Source organism: Leucopleurus acutus (genome assembly GCF_964270905.1).
Source record: "Leucopleurus acutus genome assembly, chromosome: 5".
NCBI lineage: Eukaryota > Metazoa > Chordata > Mammalia > Artiodactyla > Delphinidae > Leucopleurus > Leucopleurus acutus.
The window spans coordinates 78,639,915-78,660,946 of NC_139147.1; the positions used below are offsets into that span (position 1 = coordinate 78,639,915).

The window sequence follows — 21,032 nt, forward strand, 5'->3', positions numbered from 1 at the left end:
ATAGATATATATCAAGATATAAATCTTTATATATAGATATCTTACATAATTGAAATCCCAGTTCTGTCTGGTGGCAAAGGTTGTTAGTTTGTTATTTGACTTTGCTTTTTCCTGACCATGAGATTTTTCCAGATCCACAGGCTGCTATCTCTGAACCCTCAAGTTGATGCCTGGAGCATTTCCCATACCTTCCATGCCACTCTGAGGCTGCAGACCCTTCTGAGGTACGTCTCTGTTCTTTTTTGCCCAGACATGATGCACCACCAATCCTTGTTCAGCGCCGCTCCTCTGTGTTAGACAAAGTATCCTAGAACCTGCTAGAATCCAGACAGGACGTAAGCTCCTGATCAGCTATTAATCTCAGATCACCTCACCTGGGGAAAGTGTAATACTTAACCACTCACCTCCCAGTTCTTTCAAGTGAACCACTGAGTAGGGGGGAGTCACTTTCTCAAGAACTTTCCTCAGCTTCTCACTAGTTTGTTCATCTCTCTTCCCCATCTCCAGATTTTTATCTAGCCACCATCGATACGAAAACCATTCTAGGCTTCCTTCTAGGCCAAAACCAATCCATGCCAGAACCTTCATTATGAATTTCTAGAAGAGCCAGACTCTGAAAAGTTCTACCGCATTTGCTCTGGAAGTTTTCATTTCTGTCATGGGTTTTGAAAAGCCTAATTTGAAACTAAAAAATCAAGCCTTTCCCCCTATCTTGTTTCTGTACTTCTGCAGTAACAACTCACCTTGACAGCGCGAAGCTAAAGAGAATAGCCCCAGGATCCAAGAAATTGGAAGGAGGTAAAAATATCAGTTAATATCTAAACATCTTATTCAGCTTTCCAGAAAACAGAACGTTTGGGATCCCTTGCCAGGAAGGAAGGGTTAAAAAGCACGTATAATCCAGAATTCCCATATCCCCAACCTTTCAATCATCCAGGAGCTCCTGCTGCAGGGTCTTAAGAGACAGGCTCAGATGACCCTGCAGGGTATCTTATCCCTCCTACTTTATTAATCTCCTATCCAAGTGAAATCACAGAATGTATCCCTATCTGATTTACCTCCTGTCCAGTTAAAATGCATGTAAGTCACAAGAATTCCTTTTGGCCCTTAAAATCTCAGGTGGCTATTAGAGTCCCAGTGCAGAATCATGTCAGCAAATGGACAGGAGGCCATCCTAGGGCCGGCCTACCAGGGGATATAGGCAGGCCCAGGATGCGGAGGAAGAGGGTGGCTGAGTCTGCTCAGAAGGCATCCGTATGTTGGTCTGCTAACCTGGAAAGTGGTGACACCTTCCTGGGTGGAAAAAGAGGGCACTATGAAAAAATCATCACCAGATGGAGGGCTATTCCACCTCTACTCACGTGCAAGCCAAGGCAGATCTCCACCGTCAGAGTACCTTTAAAAAGTTTTTTAATTGAAGTTGATCATCATTCTTAGTCAGTTCCTTATGGGTCAGTCAACTATTCAAATTATGTAGTGTTTTCTAGGTCCTAGTCTCAAAACCAGGTAAGCGCGGGAGTGTGTTGCCACACAGGAAACATCAGGGAAGTCCCAGGACCAGAGTCAGGCTAAGGTGAATGGTCAGAATGGGAAAGACAATATTATGGCTCCGATGAGGGGAAGCAATGAAGAAACTGGCGAAAAAGAAAAAGCTCAGTGGCTAGGAGAGTCAAGAGGCTTTGAGAAGGAAAAATTAATCCAGGGTGTCATTTTTATTGCATTTCTAGCACATCTTTCCTTTGCATCCCAATTCTACCATAATCCACTGTGAGCTCAGGTAATGCAAACTCATTTTCATATCAGCAAAAGGGATTAAGAAGGTAAATCTTCAGAGGGAGAAAATGACCATGATGTATTTTAAAGCTGAGTGCAGTATAAATGATTTTGTATCCGCTCTTTTGTATTATTCATGCCTCAGCTCCCTGTCACGGCCATGAATAAATGAAATTTAACAAATGTTGTTTGGTCCACAGTGGCCCAGAATCACCCTAGAAGCTGAAGATCAGCTGCAACCCCATTCCAGGAGCTCTTAGAGTATGAATGTGTAGGCCTTGGAGATCATCAAAATTAAAAGACTTCCTCAGTCTTTTCAAGCTCCCTTTGATAAAAAAAAAAAAAATCACACGCCCACATTTAATTGCATTTGAAATTCAAGGTAAATTAAGTATTGTGACAAAAAGGCAAAGCAGATCAATGGAACAAAGTGTGCTGCTGTGTATTCATGGCACGTCTCCCTTGAACTTTTACAGACCCTCCTTGGCGAACTAAGATATGGGTCAGTGATTGGTAAACTATGACCTGCAGCCTGCTTTTATATGGCCCATGAGTTAAGAATGGTTTTTACAGTTTTAAGTGGTGGTGAAAAAAAATCAAAAGAAGAATAATACTTCATGACATGTAAAAATTATATGAAATTCAAATTTCAGTGTCCATAGATGAAGTGTCACTGGAGCCCAGCCACACTCACCCTCCTTATTGGCCGTGGCTTGCTTTTGTGCTACGGCAGCAGAGCAGAGTGTGTGCAAAAAAGATCATGTGGCCCCCAAGTCCTGAAATATCGACTATCTGGCCCTTTACAGAAAAAAACAAGATCGTCTAGCCTTTGTAAACCAATGCTTTCTTTTAAAGATGAGAAAATCAAAACCGTAGGAGAAGAAAGATCTCAAGGTCGCCCACCTGGTATTCGGCAGAGACATCTCCAGAATCAACTCATCTAAACTCCATGTGGGATCCTTTCTCATTATACCAAGTGGCCTGGGGTAGAGGTGAGGGGGGCTGTCCCCAGGATTACAGACAGCAAGCCCGTGACTGAACAGGCTGTAGGAACCAGAGCCATGGTTTCAAGAGTTCAGGAGCATACGTGAATAATGTGTTTCCTAAGGAGAAGAGAAGAAAAAACAAGACAAAACAACACTGAAACTAATTATGAAGGTGTGCAGCAAATTCATTTTGGCCCAGCACATGCTCTACTGTGAGATCTGGCCATCTAACCTGGTCTGAACTGAATGCCGCATACCTCTCGGTCCCAGTACCCATCCACTGCTTGTACTTACTCTTACTTTGCTGCTTCCATTTAAGAGCCCTCAGAAACAGGGATGTGAAATGCTTCATGTAAGGGAAGGCACTGGGAATGAACAGAAAAGAGAATCTGGGAGTGAGGGAGAGAGTTGAGCTTGGTTTTCTGCTGGAGGCTACATTTTTATTTTTTTCCGACTGGCACGCGTCTTCTTTGTTTTGAATAATGGAGATAATTATACATTCAAGGGATCACACTCTAAGCCCCCCAAATGATTAAGAAATCTTATTGCAGGCAATCATGAGAAAATGTAAGGGAGGATTACCCAGAGAGACAATGCAAATCATACATCTTCAAGTGCCTCGCTTAGCACAGAGACCTAATCACCATTCTCCTCTCTTTCCCATGGCTGAATTGTTTATATTCCAGGCCTCTCTCAGGGCACAGCAATGTTCTTTCCTAAACCCTGCTCATGTGTAGTCAAAGGTTCGGATGGGTCCCTCGTGGGAAACTGCTACCTCGGTGATTTTGATTCCGACCTGTAAGCTCCCATTTACCAGCAACTGGGAATAGAACAAAAGCTTGCATTATGTTCAGGCTGCAAGATTCTTTATCTAGGGAGAAAGGAATCCTGTGTATCATTTGCTCAATTCAACAAATATTTATTGGGCAGCAACCACAAAGCAGACAGTACTCTAAAAGCTGGGATAAAACAGTGGAAAAAATATAATCCCTGACCTTATGGGTCTATATCTAGTCAAGCCAGATAGATAGACAAGGAAATAGGAAAATCAAACGTGTGTCATGAAGGATATGAAAAAAGTAAGTCCAGATTGTTCAGGGGTTGCCTGGGTAGAGCAAATCAATTCGAAGAGTACATGGAATTAACAAGGAAAAGAGCTTAGAGGGAACATCTGTCAGGTGGAGGGGACAAATGTGAAGCCCTGCAGATGAGAGAGGTCATGGATTGTTGACAAAACTAGGGTGGGACTGATCAAACCTTGGGAAGGGGAACAGCAGACACGTGGATAAGGAGGGAAGATGACCAAGGACGGGGCTGGGAATATCAGCTGATGCCAACCAGGAAGGGTCTTGTGAGCCTTATCCCGAGGATATGGAAGGCAGGCATTTTGGAAGGCAATGCAGAGTCTCAAAAGTGTTTTAATGACAGTGGGGGATCGGATCAGGTTTATCTTCTTACCATACCTCGCTGTCCAGGGATTACATATCTGACTCACTATGCCCTCAGGTGTATGGTGTAACAAGAAGAAGAAGAAGAAGAGCTAATACATATTGTGTTAATATGTGCCTGGGATTGTGTTAAGCACTTTACCTGAATTATATGATTTACTCCTTACAACAGTCCTATGAAATAGATATTACTATTATCTGTAACTGACAAATGAGGAAACTGAGGCACAGAGGTTGAGTAACATGCCCAAGAGTGTACAGTTCTTAAGGTGAGGAGCTGGAATTGAAAGCCAATGCAGTCTACCTCCAAAGCTCAGACTAAACATGGGCCTGTGAGTGAAAAAATCAAATACAACTTCCAGCTCTGATTCTCAGTGTGATCGTGGGCTTTCACTCTCTGGTCTCCTCGTCTTTAAATAAGAAGAATGAGCTACATAACTTTCAATCCTCTATCTCTTGTCTAATATCAAGATATTGTATTTCTCTTAGATGTCAGTAGAAAAGCAATAGTTCAGGGTAGTCATTTGACTCTTAACTGTTAAGGCAAGAAATGGTTACAAGAAATCAACCCCTATAGAAGATTTATGATCTCTCTCGGGGATAATTCCAAATCTTTCTTCCTCTCCCCTCATTCTCTCAGTCTTCTTTCCCAAGGTTTGTGATGGAAATCCAGTGACAGAGTGATTTCCATAAACACGTGTTGATTGTCAGTGGATCAGAAAATACAATATCACTGGAACTTCCCCCCCCCCCCCCCACGTCACTGTCATCAGGTTTTGTCTTCTTTGTGGTCCATCGACAGTGACAATAATCCAGGCTCTGTTTTCTCTCTGTCAATTACACTTTAAGCTGGTCAGGGTGAGACTTACCATTAAAGAAAAATCAACAACTCTGAAAAAGTAGGTGTTAAAAGTTAACAAAAGGATTGAATATTCATAATGGTTAAATTGTGTTTGTTGGATTTGCCATGGCCAACAGGTACCTTTTCCTGAATTTGCACCACCATCCATAACATAGAATGGAAGTCGTGACTGGCAAAAAAAAAATGGTTAGAGAAAGGTAGAGGACCATCCTATTTTAGTGTCTTCAGGATGCCAGGGGACTATCCATGCTCAGTTGGGTTTTGATACTGGAGACATAACTCAGTGGTCTCAGCTTCAGAATTCTTAGACTTCGTGGAACCACAGGTCTAAAATCTTGGCAAGCCTGAGTCATGGCTTCAGTCTCTGTCTCCTTCGAAAAAAATCTGAAGAGCAAGTGATTTATGGTATTTCTTCTTCTAGAAGAGCTCTCCAACCCCTGGCCACTGAATGGACTTTGAAATATGCCCACAGGGATCCTTTATCCACGGACAATCTCTGAGTGCTTATTATTCACTTTACTAGTGTAGAAGCTCTTTAATCATTGTCTCTGCATTTGCTTTAATCTAGAAACTGTCAATTTATTAGCTCATAATGTGCCTGAAGCTTTTCACCATCTTACTGGAGAAAGACTTGTATAAATCCAGGAGATGATTCTAAAGAAGTCAGATTGATATGAGATAAGGATACGAAGAGACAAAATAATATAGCAATTAGAGTACAGAACTAAAGTTTATTTATGAAAAAAAGCATTCTATATTTTGTTTCAAGAAGAGTAAAATCATTTTTAACTCCACCCAGTGATAACCGATGAGTGAGTAAAAGAATTATTTATTATAAACATGAAATTATCCATCACAAAGGATTTTCAGCACCGAAGTCTTAGGAAGTTACCCAGAGTGCACACTGGAGGGATACTCCTGAAAATGAAAGTGGTTAAGAAATCAAAGACCATGAGCTACAAATATATATATATACACACACACACATATACATATATATATGTATATATATATTTCTGAGGTTGAAAAATCTCAAATGTGTGTGTATATACATATGTGTACGTGTGTGTGTGTGTGTTTTCATGGAGAATAATCAGAGCATCAAGAAAAATAATGTTCAGGACACAAAGATAAGTAAGGAGCCCAGCCCAGCACAAGAGCAAAGCAGCACAGAGTGCACACGCTATAGAGAAGACAGCAAAAAGAGTCTAGAGAGAAGGGACTGAAAGAATGACTCCACCTTGAAATAAAACTGTGGAATACTTGGCTTCCAGATGACCTAAAGACTGATCACAGCTAGTCTAATAGCTATAATCACTATGAACTCTACCTATGACATTCCTGATCTGTTGCTGTTTGTCTTCCATCTTTCTCCCAGAGTGGTTTTATTATCAAGTAAAATATTTGCTTCTTTCTTTTTCCTTACAGAAGAGACCTTTACAATTACCTAGTCCAATTCATTCACTTTACAAATGAGGAAACCAGGACCCCGAGAGGTTAAAGTGAATTGCTCAGTCACCTAGATGGAGAGGACCACAGACAGGACTAAAATCCTGAATCTTCTAATTCCCAAACCACACTTCATTGCAAGAGCCCATTCTTCCTCTGAAATAATTACCACTTTCCTCTTCATCATAGTGGTAATTTCTGCAAAGGGAGAGAAATACTGTGGGTGATTCTCAAATGTTAGATGTTTAAATTAGCATTTGGGAACTATATATCTACATAGAATTACTGGAAGTTGAAAGGAAGACAAAACCATCACCTTTACTTTTAAGAGGGTCCCAACACAATCTTCCAGCATACTTGCTTAAAATTGGTTCTTCCTTCCCTATCAATTAGGCATCTTGTTTTTATTTTCTTACCAGAGATAGAATTTAATGATTCAAAGGATCTTGGAGATCACCTAGACTTACTTTCTTATCTTATAAATGAGAAAGCTGAGGTTCAAAAAGGATGCCTTACCAAATCACAAAATATTCGAATTTGAAGAAGCAACAATATTTAGTCAACTTTTTTTTTTTAATTTAGAGAAATAGAAGAAGTACTTAACTATTATAACACCTGTATTTCTCACTACCTATAGTTAATAATTCTTCATATTTTTCTATATTTCTTTCAAATATTTTATATAAGAAATAAAGCTATGCAGATACAGTTGAAATACATTTTTCCCAACCCCTAGTCTTACTGACATCCTTATCAACCCAAGGACAGCCGATATTAGAAATTTGTGAATCCTTGTGATCTACTTTGTATAATTTAACATACACATATAGATATCAATGGACAATGTATATTCCCAGCTAGTGCCAGGGGATTGGGGATATTAAATCAAAACTATTCTGAGTTTGTTTGATTGTGTGTTATTCTTCCTAGAAATATTTAATAGAAAACTACTGTAAGACAACAAAATTGCAAACAGTTTCAATCTAATAGACGCGTTTAACAGGTCAGAGAGGTTAAGTGACTTGCCCTAAGTGACACAATGTCACCATCCAACTAGAACTCAAGATGTTTTCCCCCTACACCCATCTCCACTTATCTTTCCACTAGAAAACCCCACCTGATTGTCTCTTTCCCCTTAAGTCCTCTGGGTGTTTTTCTTCATCATTTTCAGAAAGCCACATTTCTCTCCCTTGCCTCCCTTCAGAAAAGAAACAATTCTGGGGTTGAGAAATCTCATACCAGAAACAATATACTCTTTAACTTCACACTTTGTTCTGAACAGCAGGGCAGCCAGGCAGACACCAGGCTCACACACCATTATGAATCTGTCAGCAATTAGAATTCTAAACCCTATTCGGTTTTTACTTGCTTCAATCAACTTGTCACTGCAGTGAGGATTATCTACTTTCTCAACATAAACATCAACAGAAATGAGTGCAATGGCTTGCGTCCTTGGCGACGGCACCGCCAGGGAGAATGTTAAATAGAACATTCTGCAGACAGGAGGGATCTGGGGCCTTAATGGGCCATAATTAGAGGGGCAGAGCCTACACTAGCCTTTGTGTAAGGCTTCAGAATTCCCCTCCTTAGGATGGGGAGACATCTTGGGACATGCAAGGAGACTGCTGTTGTCTGCTTCTCCCTTCTCTGTTTCCTGAGCTAGAGAAAGAAAGGGACAAGAAGAAAATGTATCCCTGCAATGTCTTCACTCAAATCCAAAGGACCTTGGGAGTCATGCCATTCAACCCCCTTATTTAAAGGATTAGGAAGCTGAGATCCAGAGAGGGAAGGCTGTGGCCAAGGTTGAACTCATGAGCCCAGTGTCCTGACTCCCAGTGCTGAACCCTGCTCCCTTCAGGGGGAGTAGAAAAGTTCTGAGTCATAAGCCACGTTCTAACCAAAATACCCAATGATGCAAAAGACCAAGCTACACAGTGCCACGATATGAGGACAGGGCAAGCCCACGGTGCCAGGGTCACCAAGAGAAGAGATTCACTCCACCTCAGATCCATTGTGAAGACAGAGAGTGTGTAAGTACACAAGTAGCAATTAATTTGATTCCTTTCAACAAGTTATTTTTTTAAGGATTATCTAAGGAACTTAAGAGTTAGGTGGGTCAAGACAAAGAAAGTTTGGTATCTTCTACTACTAAAAAGAGCTAAATTATGTATACTAACTTATTTAATCTTCATAACGACTTTACGAGGTTAGTACTATTATTTTAGTCTTTATGTTACAGATGAAGAAACTGAAGTATGGAGGGTTGGGTACCTTGTTCATGTTTATGCATATGGTAACGGCAAAACTAAGATTGGAACCTAGATGGACTGGGTCCAGAGGCCCCACTCTTAATCACAAGAGTAGGGTGACAAGCCGTCCTGATTTCCTGGGACTGTCCCCATTTTAGCAATCAAAGTCCCATATCCCAGGAAACCCCTCAGTCCTGGACAAACTGGGACAGTTGATCACCCTACGCATAACTATACTGACTCTGTGGTTTGTCAACGATTCAACCCAAGCCTCAAAAACTGGTCCAGTTAGTCTGGTTGCCATATCCGTCTTCAAGCCTTGGGAGGCTGAACTCACAGGGAAGGACTTACTCATAGGTGCCAAGTACTCTTCTGAGCAGTTTTGAGGCTTTATGTTATTTAAATTCTCACAAGCACCCTAGAGGAGGTATATGGATAAGAAAACAAAGGATCCGAGAGGATTGGATCAGTTGCCTAAGATCTTAGTGTTAGCAAGTAGAAAGCTAAGATCTGAACCGAGGCAAGGAGGAAGATCTTGGGACTTCTTTAGAGAGAAATAGCTACAATGAGGGAGTCTCAAAATCTGAAAGTCCTACCTACTTGGTGTTTTTTTCTGGATGTGGGAATTCACACCTAGGAAATTAGATATCACTCTTTGAGAATTCCCTCTTTCTGAGTAGAGTTTTGTGCTTCCTCCTCCTTCTAACTCAGCCATGGGATATAGCATCCGCTGACCGCAAGTTGGCAACAACACCCTCAATGCCCTCCCCGTCTCCATGCTGTGTCCACACTACTTCTCCCTCTTTGATGATCACCCCCCTGCCATTGTGTGCATGTAAAATTCTTACCCATCCTTTAAGACCTGGTCATATACTACCGTCCCCAAAAGCCTTCCTTGGACTTAGTTTAAATTAATCTTTCTCTCTTCTTCTTTCCCTTAGCCATCTTAAACCTTTTAAAACTAGGTGTCCCAATCTGCCTTATTCTACAGTCACAGTGTGCAAGGGTGGGAGAGGGCCATGCCTAGCTCTCTTGCTGTGTTAGGGACTCCACCTCAGCATTATCTTATTTCCTCTCTCAGTAGTTCACAGGACAAGAGACAGCACCTGCACACAGCCCGTACTTGAATGAATATATGTATACATCAGTGTGTTTAGTTATGAACTATGATGTTTGTATGTGGAGATTTGGATAAGGAAAACGATATCTAGGATGTCTGTGTATGTCAGGGGATAAGTTCTTTGGCACTTCTAGGCTCGGTTTTACTCCCAAACTAAACGATTAAGGCAATTAGCTCAATGTTTGTAGTAGGCACCTAAGTCTATAAAACATACCTAAAGTATCTTTGCAAAATTATTTAGAGTTAAGAATAACGATTATTAAATGGTCTAACAGAAAGAAATACAGGGTAAGGAGTTAGTTTTCACTTGCTCGGTAATGACCCAAACTCACTGCATAAACTTTGGTCCTCTTTTTGCCCAAACTGTAGGATGATGGTGGTAGAATTCCATGATTTCTAGGATCTCTTCCAACTCTACATGCCTATAATCCAATAATTCTAATAATTAGAGCAAGTCTTCCCCCACAGGGACATTCTGTTTCCTACTGTAGCCTTGGCATTCAGAACATGCTGGGTGAGTAGTAGAATCAATAACAAAGTCAAGGACCAGTCAAAGCCACTGAGGGAGAAAAGGGTCTTCTGTTTGAAGAAAGGAAGCCAGAGATTCTGGAGGGACATGATGTGTGAAATGCAGGCTTGGGGTTAATGAGTTTGAGGCGTGAAAACCCAAGCTTCAGGCCGCATTCTCTGGCAGTGTTGAGCGGGGCATGTCTCCATGCCCTCTGTGGCCGAGTTCTATTTTAGAATGTACTCGAGCTTGAATCCCCTTAACACAGCTGTGACTGTCTGTTAAATTTTAGGCATGGTTCTCCATTCAAGCAAGTGGCTCTTCGTCTTACATTGACAGACCTGCGGAAAAGCAGCTAGAGGAGGACAGACCTGGAAACTGTCAGAGAATTGATTGGTAGTGAAAGAGGTGTATTTATTGAGATTGAGATGTAGTCAGCGTAGCCCAATGGACCAGGGTAGAGAGAAGATTGTTCTATGAAGGTCAGAAGCAAATGGGATGGGGAAGTCTCGCTGGACAGCCCCACCCACCAAGAAATGTTTCATTCAGCATTTGAGAGCCCCTTACGCCTCCTTAGCCATTAACGTTCCTTTCTAGCTAAGACACACCTCTTGAGACCTTAACCCATGGAAAAAATGAGAGCACAGTTGAGTCATTTCACCACGCTCCCACCCTTTTCCCTTCTGGAATCCCTTCCAGGGCCCAAAGTGCCGAGCTGTCAAGTCCTGCCCTGAATGCTTTGGTTAAGTGGATGCCCAACCCAACTGAGGAAGCTGTGTCAGGGCTGGGTTAAGCCCTCCAGCTGCTGGAAAGAGCAGAAGTGGTCACCATGGAAACAAGCCCCTCATCAATCTTGTAGTGACTCACAAGATCACTGGGATGCACAGGGGACTAGAGTCCCTGGAAAGACAACACCTTTTTCCTTGAGAAGAGATGACTACATTCTTGAAAACCAAGGCAGCTGCTTCTAAAACGGAGTGAAAATAGCCAGGGCTGCTTCTGCCTCCTGAATTTAGGCCTAGATGATATGTGCCCTGAGACTGTGAAGGCAGGAAGGTGCCCATTTGTGTGGATTTTGCTACTGCAGCCAGTTTTATTTGACACAATTCAACGTCAGAGGGAGAAGAGAACTGGGTGTTACCTAGTCAAACTCTTAGTTTTTAAAGGAATGACTGAGGGGCCAGGGGGTGAATAACTTGTCCAAGGTCCATACTATGAATCAGTGGGAAAGCCAGGACTAGAATCAAGACTTTGCACTCCAAATCTATTACTCCTTCCACAATCCTAGGGTCAGAGTGGATTTTTTGTGAAGCTAATAAAGATTAAATTTCAAAACACCTCCCTTAATGGGTCCATTCTGAGGCTGCGAGAGGGGCCCTAGCAATAGACGCCCATGGCCATTTTTCTTTCCTTTTATTCCTTCATTTTCAAAAGTAAATTTTATTTAACTGAAATTGATTTAAAGTGCTGTTCCTTTCCATTTTGTCTCCCCCTTTATCACTCGTCCCCTCCAGTTGGGTGTCAGAATGACCATAGGCATTTGTGAGATATGGTTAAAGGGACGTTGAGGTAGATTAGCATTGAGTTGTGGTTAAGCAGGTAGGATAAAATTATATGGTTCCCACTCACTTTCACAAAGAGTTAAGTTATCCGTTATCTTGATTGAAGACTGGCCTCTACTTCCGTAACCAACTAGCAACAAGATTCAAAGAAAGGGCAAGACCAAAGTTCAGCTCCTATGAAGATACAAATGGTCCCTCAAGCATCTGGCACAGGAAACATGAGGGTAGTAGAGAAGAACAATGGTTAAAATAGGTAGAGCCAGGAGGTAGCCCGTGAAAATTCTTCCAAATCTCATCTCTCATATGTGGAAGAAACTTGATGAATATTTTGCATTATCAACAATGAATTGTAAAGTTGAATGAAACTTTTCAAAACTATTAATAATAATTTTATGAAAATACACTTCAATAAACTGAAGAAAAAGAATGAACAATTCTCCTTATGGAAAATATTTTTTTTTCCTGTGTAAAAAGCACAATTTATTGCTTTTAGTATATTCACAGAGTTGTGCATCGATAGCCATCAATGATTTTAGAATATTTTCTTCATCCCAGAAAGAAACCTGGTACCCTTTAGCTGTCACTCCCACCCTCCCCACCACCCAGCCCTGGGCAACCACTGATCTACTTTCTGTCTCTGTGGATTTACCTCTTCTGAACATTCATGCTCATGGAATCATACAACATGTGGTCTTTTATGACTGGCTCCTCCCACTCAGCATCATGTTTTCAAGGTTCATTCGTGGTGTAATTTGCATCAGTGTTTCATTCCTTTTCATGGCTAAATAATACTCCATGGTGTGGATTACTCAAGCCCATCTTCCTTGGTTATCCTTGGAGAGACCAAGGTGGACGGTCTGAGGGAACCTCACTTCGGACCCCAGACCCCCTCAGGTGGAACAGCCTTTGAGAATCAAATGCGGAAGGAGACACAGATCTTTTTGTTTACTTTCTTTTTTTTTTTTTGGCCGAGCCGCTCGGCATGCAGGATCTTAGCTGACCGCAGTGGAAGCACGGAGTCCTAACCACTAGACCGCAAGAGAATTCCTTTTTTTTTTTTTAACTTTCTTAAAAAACAATCTGTATAAGTGAAATAGGTACCAAAATCTGGCATTATCATTTTACTCTGCTGTTGCAGCCCACACTGTTGACTTCTGGCTTAGGACCCAAGGCCACCTGCTCCTCTTGTCGTAGGAAGAGGTAGTCAAATAATATGCAGTCACAATGAGTATGAACAAAGTATTATTACATAAGTGTGCTAATTAACAAAGGTATTATGTTATTTTCTGAATTTTTAATTTTGTAGTAAATTTCAGGTTTGTAATATCTATACTTTTTAATATTGATTGGGATGATATTTGATTGGGATGTATTGTGCCATTCAAAAACATTCATTTTTGTGCCTAATTGTGTATTTATAGTATTACAGTCTTTTTTTCTCAAGGAGAGCCCCCTTGTCATATAAGCTGCATAAAATCTGGATCTCTCTCCTGCCTGAGATACCTGTTTAATGAGTTTGCATTAATCACAGTGTTACTGAAAATGATAGTAAATATCCTGGGTCGGTTTTGTGGATCAGGAACCCATCACTACTGCACAATCCTGCTATCACGATCCTCATTGGAATTTAGCAATTTAGAAGAGTGTTCGGAGTCATTTGCGTTGTGCACGAGAGCAGTTCCCAATGCCAATTCATTGGGGTCAGTTTCACTGCCGGTAACGGAAGTAAAGCCTCATAAGACTTCACTATTACTCATCAGTGTTATGTTTGTCTACACCTATCTCCCAAGTAACCAAACCACTTAATCTCATTTCCTTTTACCACGTTCAATTCATCTTCCAAATATGCACACTTGCAAAATATGTCTGGGGGACAGGTTATTCTACCCCATTTTAAAGAAGGAGAAGACTCAATGATAGGGGTGAGTTACTGACATTCAAATTACTCAATTCCATCTCTAATATGTTCTCTACTTAAAGAGTTGCTGTGAGGGGCAAATAAAATAATGAGTATGAAATATCCTAACCCGGACACTGGCACATGAGTGCTCGGTAAATGTTAGTTTAATGTTGTATGATTCTTTACCGATAGGTAAGCATTTGCCAACTTGGGTTCATGATGTACCCAGATGCCGGGAGGTATTTCTGCAGTTCCTTGAAAGAAAATGTGGCCACAGAACACAAGCTTCAAACTTCTCTGCTCCAAAATGAACCATGAATTTTAAACCTAAAGCAAGAAACCCAACCCATTACTTTTTTGCAAACTTGAATGGTCAGGGAACTTTACTGAGAAAGATTTGCAAGGTGATATGTCATCAGAAAACTTAACTTGACTGTCAACTTCCCTACTTCCAGTTGCATGACCTTGGTCAAGTCATTCTATTTATTTCTATTTCAATTTCTTTATCTGCAAAACAAGGATATTAATAACTTATAAGCCTGTAAGAAAATCATAAGATACTATATGGTAAATTTGGAGACATATAGACAATGAGTTATTATTTTTGCACCAGCAAAGTAAAACGGAGAACTAAAGCAAAGCATAGATAATTTGTCTCACGTTCCTCCTTCCACAAGCCTCATCACTTCTTTTCTCAGAATTACCAAGTGCAGACAAGTGTGACACACTTCATATGATTGCAGAACAGAATGTAAATGTTTATAACCTGGATAAGGTAGAAGTAAATGCATATTTGACAAAAGGCAAAAAATAAGAGTTGCTGGAGAAATCTAGAGTTATCTCACCAACATCTTTATTTTCACAGAGGGGAGATGAAATAGAAACTAATATTGATAGAGAAATAGAAGTGAAAATGTGTTATTTAAGTAAAATTTTATCAATAGAAAAGTGAAAATAAACAGGTAGAGAGGAAAGAGAAGTGTGAAGGATAGTATATGTGAACTAAGTCTGGTCCTTTCATAGAAGGCAGTCAACAGATAATATCTGATATTGATGAATCAGTATAGAGAAATAGAAGGTCACTACCAGCAGAACCAGAAAGAAAGGCTCTTAAGTTACCACTAAGCTGGAAGTGGGAAGAGGTGAGTTGGGAAGCTGTTGGTTTCCGACACAACTCTTTGGAATCATTGGATTTTCTTTACCATTTAATAAAATATGAGAGGAGAAAAAAACCCTCAAAAAGTCATGTGTTCTTTTTTATCTTTGGTGCTATCAATATAAGCTCAGATATTCAATATTGCTATTATTAACTATTTCATTTTCAGCATCTTTTTCTTTATTCCTATAGCTGTGCTATTCAATAGGATAGCCACTAGACACTTTTGGCCACATGAAGTTAGATTCGTTAAAATAAAATAGAATTTCAGTTCCTAAGTTTCATCTGCCATATTTCACAACAAATGGCTACTGTGTTGAACAGCATAGAATTCTGGAATTTTCCATCACTGCAGAAAGTTCTATATCCTCACTCTAAGCAATTTCATCCACACTAAAGGTTTCAGCTACCACTCATTCTTGGGTGACTCCCTGGCCTTTATCTCAAGCCAAAGATCTTGCCTCCTGAGCAACATACCTTCACATGTACCTGTTGATGAGACAGGAATATTTTCACTTATGTCCCACAGCCCTTCATGCTAAACTCATCCAAATCTGAACACGTTGTATTTCCTGTGGAAGTCATTTTTACTTCCTACGTTCTCCACCTCTCCTGTCGGAATCATCATCTGAAAAGTCACTAGAATCAGTTAGCTAGTGTCTACTGCTTGCAGCTCACTTTCCCTGAAGCTGGTGGTAGCCTGGGAGAGCCTCAGCTCATCTCTTCTTCCTGACACACTCCTTCTGGCCTTAATACCTACCAGGTCATCATGTTCTGCTTATTCTAGGTGTGGCCTACACTTCTGGTAAACTAGCTCCATTCTAAAGCTGTCAAGCTCCTGGCTGGTGCTCCGGGCATCACTCAGCTCTTCTTTATGATTTTTTTTTTACCCCAGGAAAATGCCATTCCTCACTTTCTGTAATGATGACACACGCTGAGTGTTGCTATGTATTTTTGATTTAACCACAACAAAGTCTGGGAATAAAAAGACTTGGTAAAATCAATATATTATTTCTTTTTAAAGTCAGGGAGAAGGCCTAAGTGGGTCTGCTGCTCTCTAAAACCAGACTACAAAGAGGCAGTGTTTTCCTGGAAGCTTAAACAAGTGCTACTGACATGGATTGAAACCCAAATGCCTATGAGATCAGCATCATAAAACACATTTACCAATTACCTAGGTAACTGTGTGTGGTGGAGGAGGAACGTGGATAATTTCAAGGAGTTGATAATCAGGCTGAAACATAGTTCAACAGTTATCTTAAATACGTCAGGTTGAGGATTCAGTGAAATGACCAGCTCAACATCTCTTCCAACCTTGTCTTAGTAGGCTTTTTTTTTTTAACTGCAGAAGTTAGAAAACTAAACATTACAATTCTCAGATTCCTTTGTAGCTAGATTGTGGATATGATTAAGTTCTAGGTTAATCCAGGTCTTCTACCAATGAGTACAGAACCTTGGCCAAGTTTCTTAGCCTCTTTGTACTTTTACTTTCCCCATTTCAAGATGGAGGTTTGGCATTAATATTATATTGAGAGATTCATTCGAGGATTCATTGATGTAATGAATGCAAAGATATCAGCACCCTGCTTGGTACCTATAGATACTCAATAAATTCTTGCAATCACTAGTAAGAGGAATAAACAGAATGCTCTTCCCACGTCCTACTTCAGAGTAAGTAAGGAGGATGGGGGCAGAAGTTGTCGTATTCATTTTGCTGGTACAGATCTAGCAGATGGAAAGAGGCTCTGAAGCCAACAGTTCCAGGAAAAAACTCCTGGTTATTGAATTATAGCTAAGGGGCTGTGCTCCTGGTACCTGCTCTTGTGATAGCAGCCTCCTGATTGCCTAGCTTCTTGTGTATGGCAGAGATAACTAATCCTTAGGTGTGCCACTTTTGCAGTGTTGTTCTGGGAATCACTTCCAGAGTCCCAGCCTGTGCCTCCAGCCTTTGTAACAATGTTGTAAATACTTAATTCCATATATTAAAACACTTTGTGTTTAAAATCGTGAAATGGTTTCTATTACGTGGAAATGGACCCAACCCGATATAGGCAAAATGGAAGACGGCATCATGTCTCTACCACTAGGAAGCAGTGGTGGCTCTGTGAGACAACGCGTGAGAGTAACTAGATCACACCCCTACTCCAGATACGTTTCCTCAGTTATAAACTAGAAAGTAGTCTTGAAGCAGAACATGGAAATGGAATTCCATTTACTCTGCCCACTAGGAGGCGTGTTCTCCAGCATCATCTTTCAGGACCACCATGGAGAAGATGTCACAGCTGTCCACGTCCAGGTGACGTAGCCAATCATGCAGAGCCATCTATGAATCAGGCTTATTTTCCTTGCCTCAGTCTATTGATTGTAGGGAAATCTCCATGAAGTCATAGGTGTAGGTTGAGAGAGAAGAAAATGTAGTAGGAATAGGTACCATTGTTCACTTACTCATGCAGCTTGCTTGGCCCTCTGGACCTACTTGAGCCTTATCAGGTATATGTCACCTCCAGCTGATAAGAGAGTGCTGCTGTGCATGCCTGAACTTAAGACTTGGTGGGTCAGACTACATCCAGTTCATTATGGGCAGCTTAGGCTGCACTGCAACTTGATGGTGTGTGGTCAAGTGCTCAGTCTCTACTAGGGCCCAGGAGCAATCCAAAAGGAATACTGTTATCTAAAAGAATGGCATATCTTTGCTTAATATCCTAAGGTCTATCCAGTGATTCATCCGGAGGGGCTAGCCAAAGGTTCCCTGCAGCATTTCTATTTGCCACAGAGATTTGAAGCACCACTGGATCTACTGGGGATATAGCCCAAGGGACAAAGTAGCTTTCACAGCAGACTGGACCAGTTGCAGAGCCTTTTCCTTTTCTGTCCCCTACTCAAAACTAGCAGCCTTTGGGATTACTTGGTCAGTGGGTTCAAATAGCAGACCTGAAGGAGATAACTGTTGCCTCTATAATCTGAGGAACCCCATTAAGCATGGTGGCTTTTTCTCAGTGATAAGAAGGCAGAAATTCGCCATTTCCCTTAGGAGGCGTATCTTAACATGTCCCAGACCACTGACACCCTGGAAAAATCACCAATGTGACTTTCGGTGATATAAGCCTCAGAATTTGGAGAGATTTGTGTCACACAAGTTTTGGAATACTTTCTACTTCCTGTTCACCTGGTTAGGTCATTACATGATAGCATCAGGAAAACAGACCAATGCCATGTCTTACAGAACAGAGAGGTGATCAAGTTTCCTATTGACTAGAATATGACATAGGTTTAGAAGGCTGATGCACATTGCTGGTCCTAACACCTGGCAGTAAACTGCCACTGATGATTTTTAATATCAAGTAAAAAAAAAAAAAACTTGCCAGATCTATAACTGGCAATACCAGGTGCCAGGGAATTTATTGTTTCACTCAAGCAAAAAACAACAACAACAAAAAAAACACAATTGGATCAACAATTGTAGTCAGTCAGCTCGTGATTAAATGTACAATAATCTATTCTCATTCTGCATTGTTTCTAGACTTATAACCAAATTCAGGTTCTAACAAATAAGTTAAAAAAATACTATTCATGAGAAGGTGCAACGTGCCCCTAAATAATTTTGAGGTTTTGCCAATTCATACTAACAGAAAACATGTATGGGAACTGATTCAAAGCGTATTAGATCTAGGTGGCAGCAATATAATGTTGGGACAAACAAAATGTTATTGATTAGAGGGTACCAGGATAAGATTCTGAATTCAATGTGCTTGAGTCACTAAAAATGGCTCCAACAGGGGGGCCTGGTGCAGGGGGCGCAGAGAGACACGCGGGTGTGGGGCCTGATGTGGAGGGACCCACAGTGTGAAGGTGGCGCGGAGGGTATGCAGGCGGATGTACTGCCACCTGCCCAGGGAGGCCCTCGCCAGGTCCTGCGCCTACAGGGACTGCCAGGGACCCGGACCGGTACTGCCCCTCGTACAAGAGCCTGCAGTCCAGCAGCCCAGTGCTCCTGTCCCGGGTGCACTTGGAGAAGGGCACAGACTCAATTGAGCATATCATTGCTGCCATGCGACGGGGCTTGGTCCCGTCTTGGTTCAAAGGAGCTGATCCTTTCAAGCTGCAGTTCAACACTCCCAGCTGTTGTAGTGACACCATAATGGAGAAACGGTCCTTCAAGGTGCCTCTGGGAAAAGTAAGACGCTGTGTTGTTTTAGCAGATGGATTCCGTGAGTGGCAGCCATGTCAGGCAAGAAGCCAGAGGCAACCCTACTTCATCTACTTCCCCCAAATCAAAACAAAGGTCAGAGAGCGTGGGTGCTGCATAGGGACCTGAGGACTGGGAGAAAGTCTGGGACAGCTGGAGGCTGCTGACAGTGGCCAGGATCTTTGACTGCTGGGGGGGTGGGGGTTGGAGGGGGTTCTTGTATTTTTACACCATCATCACAGTGGGTTCCTGCAAAGGCTTGAATCAACGTCATCCACCCCAGGAGGTCTGCCATATTAGATGGAGAGGAGGCAGTCTCTAAGTGGCTGGACTTTGGTGAGGTCTTAGCTCAAGAAGCTCTGAAGTTTAGCCACCCCACGGAGAAAACCACCTTCCATCCAGTCTCTCCCATGGTGAACGACTCCCGAAACAGCACTCCTGAGTGTCTGCTTCCTGTCCACTTACTGGTCAAAAAGGAGCAGCAGCCAGAAGATACTGCAATGGCTGGCCACAAAGTCACCCGAAAAGGAAGACCCCAAAACACTCCAAAAGGTAGAGTCAGATGTGCCCCTGTGGTCCAGCTGGTTCCTGCGGAGGAGCCTCCCCCGCCCCGCCCCGCCCCCCCCCAAGAGGGGCGGGGCAGGACTCCTTGAGCTACGCCTGAAGCAGAAGAAGGAGAGGCGGGGTTGCTTGGGAGGAGGTAGCACAGTGTTAAAGAGTTGTGGCTTCTTGGGGGAGTGGCTGTCCTGGTTGAGACCAGGAAGCCCCCAGTGGGGTGGGTGGGCAGCCTGGGAAGAAGAATGGCCACCGCCATCAATTCCTGGTGGGAGGGGAGGGGCTCTTGTGCCTACCGCCGTCTCCTGGTAGGACCGGTGGGCTTTCCCTCAGAGCCTGACCCTGCTGGCCGTTCTCAGCCTGACCTGACCTGGTGCTGTTACAGAGGCTGTTTTCTGCTCAGCCTTTGGGCCTTTTCAGTCTTTTTTGGAATTAAGTTCTTAAAACACTGTATTTTTTCTGAATAAATTATATTTGATAAACTGTCTACATTTCAGAAAATGCTGCTGGTGGGAGGAATTCCAGGTCTCACTGTTTTCTCCTGGCATCAGACCTAGGGAATGATTTTGTAACAAATGTGGGGCACTGGGATTTTCTGTGGACAAAATTGCTTTTTTGGAAACAATAAAAAGGCTTGGTGGGAGAAAAAATGGCTCCAATAATTTGCTTGGTTAATTGATTGAAAGGTGTACCCAGAGGAAGGGTATACTGAATGAAGTTGAAATGCTAGAAGGAGGTATCCAAAGGCTTAGGGAGATTGTGATGCTCAAGTGTATTTATTATGTAAGAGCTTCTCAGTTTCCCTCTAACTATATCCCCTCAGAAGATTCAGAGACACTTCCTTCACCAAGGCCAAGAGAAATACATTCGTGAGGGGAAACCCAACATTTTTAAACAGCTTCATTGTGGCTAGTCTCCATAGGCCAAAAATGACAGTGGGAATTATTGCCATTGAATTGGGCAATCTGCATTCAATGAAGATAATAGTATTGTGGTGAAACGGAGCAGGACCTTATGGTCCTTTCTCCCCCACGTCCTCTGCCTGCCTTTTGTCTGTAGAAAAACTTTAGCCAAAGAAGAACTTTAATCAGAGAAGTGAGAAAATGCAGAAACAAAGGAAAACAGTCAAACAGGACAATATAATAATAGTTTAGTCATTAAGCAAAGTCAAGGACCTTTAGCTCCTCCTCAAGGGCTATAGATAATACTCTGAGCCATGTCCTTTGAGCTGTTTTGTGGAGACTGAAACCCCTACCAGCTGGAAGAAGTTAACTACAT

At 41.9% G+C, this 21,032-nt stretch overlaps 1 pseudogene across 1 annotated transcript; it reads left to right on the top strand.

The window, feature by feature from the left end:
• Positions 1-1,212: 1,212 nt before the first annotated feature.
• Positions 1,213-20,066, top strand: LOC309961765 (abasic site processing protein HMCES-like; annotated as a pseudogene). Its single transcript has 4 exons — positions 1,213-1,392; positions 10,688-10,791; positions 13,589-13,746; positions 18,937-20,066. The product of its transcript is annotated as an abasic site processing protein HMCES-like (transcript).
• The last annotated feature ends 966 nt before the right edge of the window (positions 20,067-21,032 follow it).